Source organism: Haliotis rufescens, unplaced genomic scaffold, assembly GCF_023055435.1.
Source record: "Haliotis rufescens isolate VD_foot unplaced genomic scaffold, xgHalRufe1.0.p SCAF_14, whole genome shotgun sequence".
In the NCBI taxonomy this organism is placed as follows: Eukaryota; Metazoa; Mollusca; class Gastropoda; order Lepetellida; family Haliotidae; genus Haliotis; species Haliotis rufescens.
Window position 1 is genome coordinate 14,616,044 of NW_025963824.1, and position 10,627 is coordinate 14,626,670.

At 39.2% G+C, this 10,627-nt stretch overlaps 1 protein-coding gene across 1 annotated transcript in view; it reads right to left on the bottom strand.

Annotated features, from left to right (window-relative positions):
- LOC124124414 (titin-like) overlaps nt 1-10,328 on the bottom strand; it is a 158,951-nt gene extending 148,623 nt beyond the window's left edge. Inside the window, exon 1 of the mRNA XM_048395765.1 lies at nt 10,314-10,328. The gene's annotated coding sequence lies outside the window, so the exon portion shown is untranslated. The remainder of the gene's footprint in view (nt 1-10,313) is intronic.
- Nucleotides 10,329-10,627: the final 299 nt, after the last annotated feature.

Consider the following 10,627-nt stretch of genomic DNA (forward strand, 5'->3'; position numbering starts at 1 on the left):
TACTGTGGGGAAAGTGTGTCCCGATATTCCTCAGCTTACACCCATACTCCTTCTCAACTATAAAACATATTCCTGATTCGTACCAACTCCAGCCCAAATAACTTATAAGTACCGTATTTTCTTGAGTATAGTGTGCACCCAAGTATAATGCGCAGCCCCCTCTAGCGGATTCAGTATTTTGGAAAAAATAAAATAATATTATTCGAAGTAAAAAATTACACCGTACCCCTTCAGCGAATTTCGATGAACGAATGGGTGATGAGAAACTTGGTCAGTACAAATTTGAAATTTGAGATAAAAAATCACCAGACATGTTGATTTACCGTTTCAATTGTATTTTTTGTTCTGCTAGGCATTGTTTTTTTATCCAGGGATTAAGATTAGTTGTGTATTTTCTCGTAAACTAAGATGGAAATAGCAATCAGCTGTACACACATTGTCTTGGAATCTACCGGTGATTCGGTTAAAACTTACCCAATGATATAACTTCTTTACTCTGAGTTTTTTCAAGCTCACATCTCGTTTTGTATCAACATTTTTTAAAGCACAAATTCAGTTTGACTTCAAAATACATGCATGAAGGTAAAAAATATAAATTGTTTAAAAACAGTTGAAACCTACCTTATTTGTACATGTACTTATAATAACGGGAAATAACATTAGAATACCTATTACATGTACTATAAAGCTATACATCTTACAGTATCTATAGCACGTAGTCTTTCATACAGACCCTGAAATAAATATATCCAAGACAGCCCATGCAAGTCTATACTATTTGGCAAGTCTAGATACATGCAATATCTGAAAATGAAGAAAGTCTCTGGGCTCCTTTATATTATATTTCATAACAATAATTTAACAACTGTTTTTATCTGTAAAATGTTCATTTCAGAGACTAAAAGTTAGTTTTATGGGGTACCGATGACATCCCTCACTATTGTAACAGTATTATCAGCAATACACAGAGAAGAGTGAGTGAGTGAGTGAGTGAGTGAGGTTTTACCCGCTTTTAGCAATATTCCAGCAATATCACGGCGGGGGACACCAGAAATGGGCCCATGTCGGGAATCGAACCCGGGTCTTCGGCGTGACGAGCGAACGCTTTAACCACTAGGCTACCCGACCTCCCTACACAGAGAAGATCACACTCACGTGTGTCATACTGGTTTTATGTGTCAGAATTCTTGTATTTCCTGAGCGAGAGCGTGGGTAATACATGCATTCTTACACAAGTTTGGTACAATCAGTATGACACACATGTGAGTGTAATAATTTCCTAATTACCCATTATTTCTTAATCCTTTTGAGCTCCCCTTTCGAAAAATGCAGTGATCGTCACCACTGTCCAAGAAAACCACAACTGTCGAATGACGTCAACAATCTTAAGCTTTGACGTTTCTCCTCTGACCTTACATCACAATAAGATTCGAACGACGTCAACAAAGTCATCTGGATGACAGAAATAAAATACTGGTGCATAAGAAGTAATATTTGCACGAGTGCACATATGATTTTTATGAACTCGGTAATGGGTTATTAAACAAGTTACAGAGTAAGGGTGAAATAACAGTTTTGTATTTCATATAATACAAAATTAAATCTAAATATAATTTTCATTCAATAGCTGCTGATTAAGATATTACACTTAGTCTGTCATGTTGTGAGAGATTCATTCATTCATTCATTCATTCATTCATTCATTCATTCATTCATTCAATCATTCATTACAATAAGCCTCCTCTGAATAAAATATTTTTGATATTGCAGGTAGTTTGTATAATATGAAACTCAATCTAAATATTAAGTTAATGTTTCATACAATAACTACACATTAAAAGGATACTACACTTAGTATGACATGTTGTGAGAGATTCATTCATTCATTCATTCATTCATTCATTCATTCATTCATTCATTCATTCATTCATTCACCCCCCTCTGAATGTTTTTGATATTGCAGGTATTTTTTTATTTTACACAATAACAATAAAATATATATTCTGTGATATCTACAATCTAAAAAAAATCTAAATAACAAAATCAGTCCTACAACTAATTGAACAAGAAAGAAATGACCACGACACGAGTGAATCATTTCCCTGTGCTGTGCTGTGCCATAGCGTACACACATTAGCCCTGGATAAGGATGTGTGGTGTGATGCTGGGAGCAGGCTGTATCTATTCCACCAGACTAGACCCCCCCCCCCCCCCCCCCCCCCTCCTCTCACATGTGGGGGCGAGTGCAGGGGGGTCAAGGTCACTCAAGGTCACACACAAATGAAGGGTATATCCACGCAGTATATCAGGATTTACCCAAGTGTGTATCAAGTTTGCCAGTAGTAGTATACAACTACTGGATTTGATGTAATTATATTATTCAGGGCTCCAAAAACACTCAGGCCTCCAAGTTTAATTTTTTACCAAGTAGCTGTATGGCTACAAGTGGTTTTTTTCCAGGTAGCCAGTGGCAAAATTAAGAAGTCAAGCCAATAGTGTAGGTAGCCAAAAGCATTTGAAATTATCTTTAATCAAATAACTATTATTGTATATTAGTGGAAACTATACTTGAGTTTTGTTATTTGTGACTCAAATGATGCAATTTATGTTTGTAGATTATATAGGTATATCCTTGCTTATCCAATAAACTATCAACTAAAATAAAATACTAATTACATTAATATTTATGTATGTTGTGTCATTGTTGACTTTAGGAGGAATTATTTCCGAGTACAATTAGTAGCAGACATGTTTATTTTTGTGTCTAAATATGTGTAGCAGTAGAATTTAGTCCCACAAGATATTTTTCAAGGTAGTCATTTGGCTACCCCTGAATTTTAGACTGTAGACAAGTTGAAAATTAGGTCACATTGGCGACCGTTTTAGTCCCAACTTTGAGGTCTGTACATTTCTGAAGCATTGAGTATTTACTGACAAGTTAACATTCACATTGGGTATTAATTGAGTGAGGGTGAGTGAGTTGGGTTTAACACCGCTTTTTTAACATTATTCCAGTTATATCACGGCGTGTCAGCTTAATGTGGGAGGAAAGCCCGAAGTGATGCAGGTCTCAGACGTTTTTCCACTTCGGTGAAACCCATGAGCACGGGTATGGTGCTGACAAACCTAGAAACATAATTGGGGCGAACCAGGATTCGAACCCACAATCATAGGTTTCTGGTGTGCCCAAGGGACGCAACTCTGCACAGCAAATTGTGGCGCCTTAGACAACTTGGCCACCCATGCCCCCATTGGGTATTAATAGTATCCTTTGCATATTCAATAGATTTCTACTCCTGTGGACCCATCCTATTGGGTATTTCTACACCAATAGACAATTTTTAAATAATTCTGTTTCAAATGTTGTTTAAGGTGACTCTTGTATTTTCTATCAATTAGTATCTGTTCGAGTGCCGCCCCAGCGATACATACATGACCTAGCGCCTTTTTATGCATTATTCACTACAGTCTAGTTGTGAAAAGAGGAAATAACGATCTGTGAAGATTACAGGTACACAAGTTCAAAGGGAAACATAGTTGTTATCGTATACAGTAGAACACAGATATAACGAACACGGATATAACGAACACGGATATAACGAACACGGATATAGCGAACAAACGGATACAACAAACTGTTAAAAAATCCCCGATTTATCTCCTATATAATCATATAAAATTTACGTATATAACGAACTCTCTATAGCGAACTAACGGATACAGCGAACTGATACCTGATCACCGACAAGCCCATTTATCACTTATTAGCGACGTGTATAGCGAACTGAGAAATCTCACTCAGTGTCAAGTGTCACTGACAATTGGCTGTATGCAATCACCGGCGAATCAAAACAATGGCGGCGAATCGATACAATCAGTGGTGACGGATCAACCTTGTTAAATTTGCATTGTGTTAATCTTACCTGTACATGTAATCTTGTCTGTAAACCAAACAGTTTTTGACAGCTTGGCGGATCTGAACGATGCCGTTTCAAGAATGCAGTCAGCGAAACGAGGCCAAAGTAAAATCACAGACTACACATTTCGTATCTAAATCGAAAAATGAAAAAACGTGTATAACGAACAACGGATATAACGAACTGATTTCTCTGGTCCCTAGTAGTTCGTTATATCCGTGTTCTACTGTAGTTGTTTTTTTAATTTCAGATGTGTATTTGTATATAACTGAAAATTGATAATGCAGTTTTTTTCTTAGGTAATGCAGCTTACCTGCAGCTCTAAATATTGTTTGTTTGTTTGTTTGTTTGTTGTTTAACGCCGCACTCAGCAATATTCCAGCTTTATGACGGCGGTCTGTAAATAATCGAGTCTGGACCAGACAATCCAGTGATTGACATCATGAGCATCGATCCACACAATAGGGATACGATGACATGCTTCAACCAAGTCAGCGAGTCTGACCACCCGATCCCGTTAGTCGCCTCCTACTACAAGTGGAATGCATTATATATTATTGTGTATGCATAGGAACATCTGCATAAACTATATATCCCTAACTGTTATATATATCCTATTTTATACAATCGTAATTGGCTAAATTTGGTCAACAATCTTGACATACTAAAAAATGGCAAAAAAAGTCAGCGAGCCTCTAGTATATTATTTTGGGTAAATCTGCATGTGGCTTTTCACATGATATCCAGTAAACAACTTCAAAAAGAAGTGTCTGTTTGATGTGACTGTAACCTCATGAGTGAGTGAGTGAGTGTGGTTTTACGCCACTTTAAGCAATATTCCAGCAATATCATGGAGAGGAATACCAGAAATTGCTTCACACATTATACCCATGTCAGGAATCGAACCCGGTCTTCGGCGTGACAAGCAAACGCTTTAACCTCTAGGCTACCCGACCCCCTCATGAGTGACTGTTCTAGTGGTAATTGTGAAGAATTAGTTCTACAAGTTCACTGCATTCAGACAAACTGTGTATTTCACTATTTTCAAAAACTTTTATTTCCTGGATTCATAAAGATTTGCAGCCATTTCTAAAAGAATTCAGTTTTCTACTTTTATCAAATATAACTGTTACCTGCACTGTGTGCAACCTGGCAAAAAATGTCACCTGCACTAGTAATGTTTTAGCTGCACTGGTGCTGCCTACATACAGCAAAATCAATCCCTGCTTGGCCACTTAGAACGACAAATATGGGGGGGTGGTAGCAACACATATTTAAACCATACAATCAGAGATAAAGTGATAGAGAACAAACTTGGTTAAAACTTTTGATGAAACTCAAAAGTTTTGAGAATAGCTTCTTGGCAATTATATTCTCCTTTTAGAGTGTTTTCTGTTTAAAATGTGTTTCCTTTTTGGTTTGTTTGTAGTTCAAAACCCCACTTAGCAATAATCCAGGCATATGTGAGTGAGTGAGTTTGGTTTTACGCCGCTTTTAGCAATATTCCAGCAATATCACGGCGGGGGACACCAGAAATGGGCGTCACACATTGTACCCATGTCGGGATTCAAACCCGGGTCTTAGGCATGACGAGCGAACGCTTTAACCACTAGGCTACCCGACCGCCCCTCCAGGCATATGACGGCGGTCTGTAAAAAATCTGAGTCTGGACCAGACAATCCAGTGATTGATATTATGCGCAATAATCCATGTTATCGGGGTAGATAACAAGCAACCATGACCCCGTTCCACAAAGCGATCGTGGCGCTAAGACAACCGTAACTCCCATAATTTAACATAGACTTACGGCAGTCTTAGCACTAAGATCGCTTTGTGGAACAGGGCCAATGTCACCAAGTCTGACCACTCGATCCATTACTAGCCACTTATGACCAGCATAGGCGGTCTGTAAATAATCAAGTCTGGACCAGACAATAAAGTGATTGACATCATGAGCATCGATCCATGCAATTGGGATACGATGACATGCATCAACGAAGTCAGCCAGCCTGACCACCCGATCCCGTTAGTCACCTCTTACAACAAGCATGAAATGCCGAATACCAATTCTAACCTGGATCGTAAGACCTACAAAGGGCATGCTAAACCACAAAATGGCAACTGTCGAACACATGGCCCAGTGACCTAGATATGTATATCAGGGATTTAGATCGGATCCAGTTTACACCCTTGCCGAACTGTGCTAGAATTACTGGGCTCAATCGGATGTGATACGACCCGTGAAGATTCCGGGGTAGAATAGGTCTTCAGCAACCCATGCTTGCCGTGAAAGGTGACTCTGCTTGTCGTAAAAGGCGACTAATGGGACTGGGTGGTCCGGCTCGCTGACTTGGTTGATGCATGTCATCGATCCCAATTGCGTGGATCGATGCTCATGATATTAATCACTGGATTGTCTGGTCCAGACTAGATTTTTTACAGACCGCCGTCATATAGCTGGAATATTACTGAGTGCGGCTTTAAACAACAAACAAACAATGAGTAATGTCCCTTCTATGTCCTTCCTACTGACCAATCAGATTCCTTCTCTCATATCACTTGCAATGCTTCACTTGAGTGAGTATGGTTTTACGCCGATTTCAGCACCATTCCAGCAATATCACGACGGGGACGCCAGAAACGGGCTTCACAGTGTCACATGATGAACAACAGTTAGATTCACGGAGATACGGTCCACTTGCACAAAGCAATCTTAGTGCTACAACTATTGTAAGCTTCTGTTAAAGTTAGAGTTACAATCATATGTTTTCATAATGATAAAACATCAGTCAACTTCAGTGTATGCATGACCAGATGGGTTTATACGTGTATCTAAATTATTTTTGACAGGTGTATGGTCAATCTATTCCCAATCAGACATGTTTTACCTATCTCTTGAGACCTACAGTGGGTACCCGGGTAGGGTCGGGTAATAGGGGGGTGGGTACCCGGGTAGTAATTTTGGACTTGTCCCAGCCCTACCCTGGGCTATTATTGACTGTCTTATAGTATCCCAAATGTGTGAACTGATGCTCATGTCAATCAAAGGAATGTCTGGTCCAGATGTGATGAACATTCCGCCAACATATGGATAAATTATTGTCGTACTTAAATACCATTAAAAATATTTTAATGCAAAACTCTTAACACAGTGATAGATTTCGGATGTTTTTGCCAATATTCTTCAACAGAAAAGTGTGAATTTGGCAGGTACATGTATATGCACTTATTGCAATCTATAGGTTGGTTGGTTGGTTTGTTGTTAAACGCCACACTCAGCAATATTCCAGCTATATGACGACGGTCTGTAAATAATCGAGTCTGGGCCAGAGAATCTAGTGATTGATATCACGAGCACCGATCCACGCAATTGAGATCGATGACATGCTTCAACCAAGTCAGCAAGCCTGACCACCCGATCCTGTTAGATGCCTCTTACGACAAGCATAGTCGCCTTTCACAACAAGCATGGGTTGCTGAAGACTATCTATAGGATGTAAATGGAAAGCTAGATCCTCTTTTGTGTTCATTCCCAGAGTGGAATGAAGTAAAGTTAGATAAAATCAGCTGGTGTTTAAAAACACCTTTATGAAAAAAACTCTTAATACAGATCAAGGATGTCCTTATATTCTTATATCAGGGAGGTAAAAAGAACAGCAAGTTGCTTCAGAAATAGCAAACAGGGAGGTGGAAGTAACTGCCAGTCGGTCACTGGGTCCGACTATCATGTGGTCAACACATTGCATGTTCATTGCCATGGCAACACACAGACCTATTATTTTTAGGAGGAAAAGGCGAGAGAATGAATAATTTAATTAACATTTTCACTTCTCCAATTATATGCTGCTAAAAGCTTGTTCCCCTGTTTGTTGAGTCTATTTATACAGCTCATGCTAAAATATATATATAGCTAGTAATCATGTTTTTATAGCAATTGTTTAGTCTCAATCTAGAAGCTGTTCAGAGATGTTTACAAAGTCGTTTTTAACAATTCAATCATACAAGCGAGTTTTGGTGAATGCTGATTTCAACAGTAATTTAGTTTTATCATAACATTACATAATCAGGGCCAGATTACCTTGACTCGGCATCAGTCCGAAAGTCAGAAAGTAGGGCTCCAGGGCTAGCCCTGTGCTATGACTGTGGAATCTATCTGTCTATTTTACTAACAGCAAAGGCAAGTCTAGATCAAAGTAAACCAAGTCTAGTTTCCTTGATTCCACATGAAAAGAGCAGAAGAGGAAAGATTCTTTTAAAAAAAAATACAATTTTTTTAATGGTGAGGTGAGGTGAAATGGGGTTTAACGTCGCGTCCAAGATTATTGCACTTATATAGCGACGTGCATGCACGTGTGTGTGTCTGCTTGTACTAGTCCGGACTGATGCCGATTTATAGTGCTAGCTCACTGAGATACCATGCCGCAGTTTAACATGAATACCCCACTCAGACACAGTATACTGACTCCGAGCCGACCAGTCCTTGTTTTAGCCCCATAATGCCGAGCGCCAGACAGGGTAACAACAAGTACCGTCTTTTTGTATGACGCGGCCAGGGATCGAACCCCGGACCTTCAGCTCTCCAGGCGGACGCTCTACCACTAGACCACGGAGGCGGTCTTATTTTAAGTGTTAGTTTAGGAGACCCCAATTCTTAATTTTAAGGATCCTATAAAATAATGAAATGGTGTAGTGTATTGCAAGTTTTTGTTAGTTACTGGGGAGCCAGGAATCAATTAATGATCCTGTGGACAGTGGTCATGATTGATGGATGAAATAACAGACACTAGGGCTGGGACGAGTCCAAATTTATTATCCGGGTACCCACACCCCTATTTCTGACCCTACCTGCGTACCCGCTGTTGGTGTCAAGAGATAGGTACAAAATGTCAGATTGAGAATAGTCTTACAATAGCGCTGGCAGAATGTAGATACACATATAAAACCATGTGGTCATGCATACACTGAAGTTGACTGAAGTTTTAGCTTTGTTCAAACATATATAAGTCAGAAGGAACGTGTTCATAATCAAAAAGAAATGCGAACATTAGAGACTTAAAATTGTCGTGTAACCTTGTAGTTATATAGTGAGTTTTTATCATTAAATAAAATACCATGTGACTAACCACGGGCTGGTTAGTCCTGTGGGTACCCGGGTCCTACTCAGTACCCACCTGACCCGAGTACCGTCCCAGCTCTAACAAACACCCATAACTGCTCTTGATGCTCTGGAGATACAAAGAATATTATTGTGCTTCCTATCGGTTGTGTAATATTTTTTCTGCGTATATTCTCCTCATTTGTGAGTACTGGATGCACATTTGCATTAATACCCTAATCAGGGCAAATCTGGGAATTGAAATCACTTACTGCATCTGACCTGCTTTTGTTTGTTTGTTGTTTAACGCCACACTCAACAATATTCCAGACATATGACGTTGGTCTGTAAATAATTGAGTCTGGACCAGACAATCCAGTGATTGATATATTGATCATCGATCCACGCATTTGGGAAACGATGACATGCATCAACCAAGTCAGTGAGCCTGACCACCCAATCTCGTTATTTGCCTCTTACTGCAAGCATGGGTTGCTGAAGTCCAACTCTAAGCCGGATTTTCACGGGTCTATCTGACATGCCTAAGGTATGCAAGTCTGCACATCAAATTGCAGCATCTTACACAACTGGGCACACTGCCCCTGACATTAAGAAAGGGAAAGGTCAGAGACTTCACAATTTTGAATTATTTCAACTGAATCAAGACACAATTTGTTGCGTATTTATCACGATTTTTCCATATTTATAATGTCTAAATGCGGGCAGGTAACTTTGAAGATGGATAGGCAACATTTGGTCATCTTCGTGACTGTCTTCATGGGTTTTAGAATTATTTCAAACACTGCACTGGTCCTATTCTGTGTTACAGACCCTGATACAAATATATATCAAATACAGCCCATGCAAGTCTATAATGTTTGGCAAGTCTAGATTACACCAGTATCAGTATCTGAAAATGAAGAGAGTCACTGGGCTCCCTTTTATTATATTTTTAACTGAACAACTGTTTTTTCTGTACGATATGTTCATTTCAGAGACTATAGATGTTAGTCTAGCCTGGTCCCAACATATGATGTCGCCAGACTCCAACAACGTCGCCAGACTCCAACAACGCCGTCGACAACTTCATCCACCAACTCCTTCATTCATACGTAGTACCATTCAAAAAGTTATTGCAAAGCAGCTCTAATTAAACTGGACGGAAGTCCAAAACTGAAATCTCTAAAAATAAACTTCATGCACGGAACAAATCTCAATCTACTTTCGCAGTGGTTAGTATATATTTCTTTCTCTGTCTAGGTTATTGCATGGTGTTGTGTCAGTTTCATACAACCTCTTACCAACAACATCAATCTCTTGGAATCAACAGCTGACGATTGTCAGGCAGGATGCAATGCACCGGTGTTTGTTTACTTGTCGTCGACCGCACGTGGTGATGTTTAGAATCGGGTAAAGGGAGGTAATCGCGTAAACTGTAAAAGCCGGACTTGGAGTTCGGTGCAGTTCAAAAAGCGCATGACTTAAATGGCGATAAAGTGAAGCCTAAATACTGTTTGAATAATAATAATAATAATAATGATAACAATAATTATGATGATGATGGTGATGATGATGATGATGATGATAATAATAATAATAATAATAATGATTATAA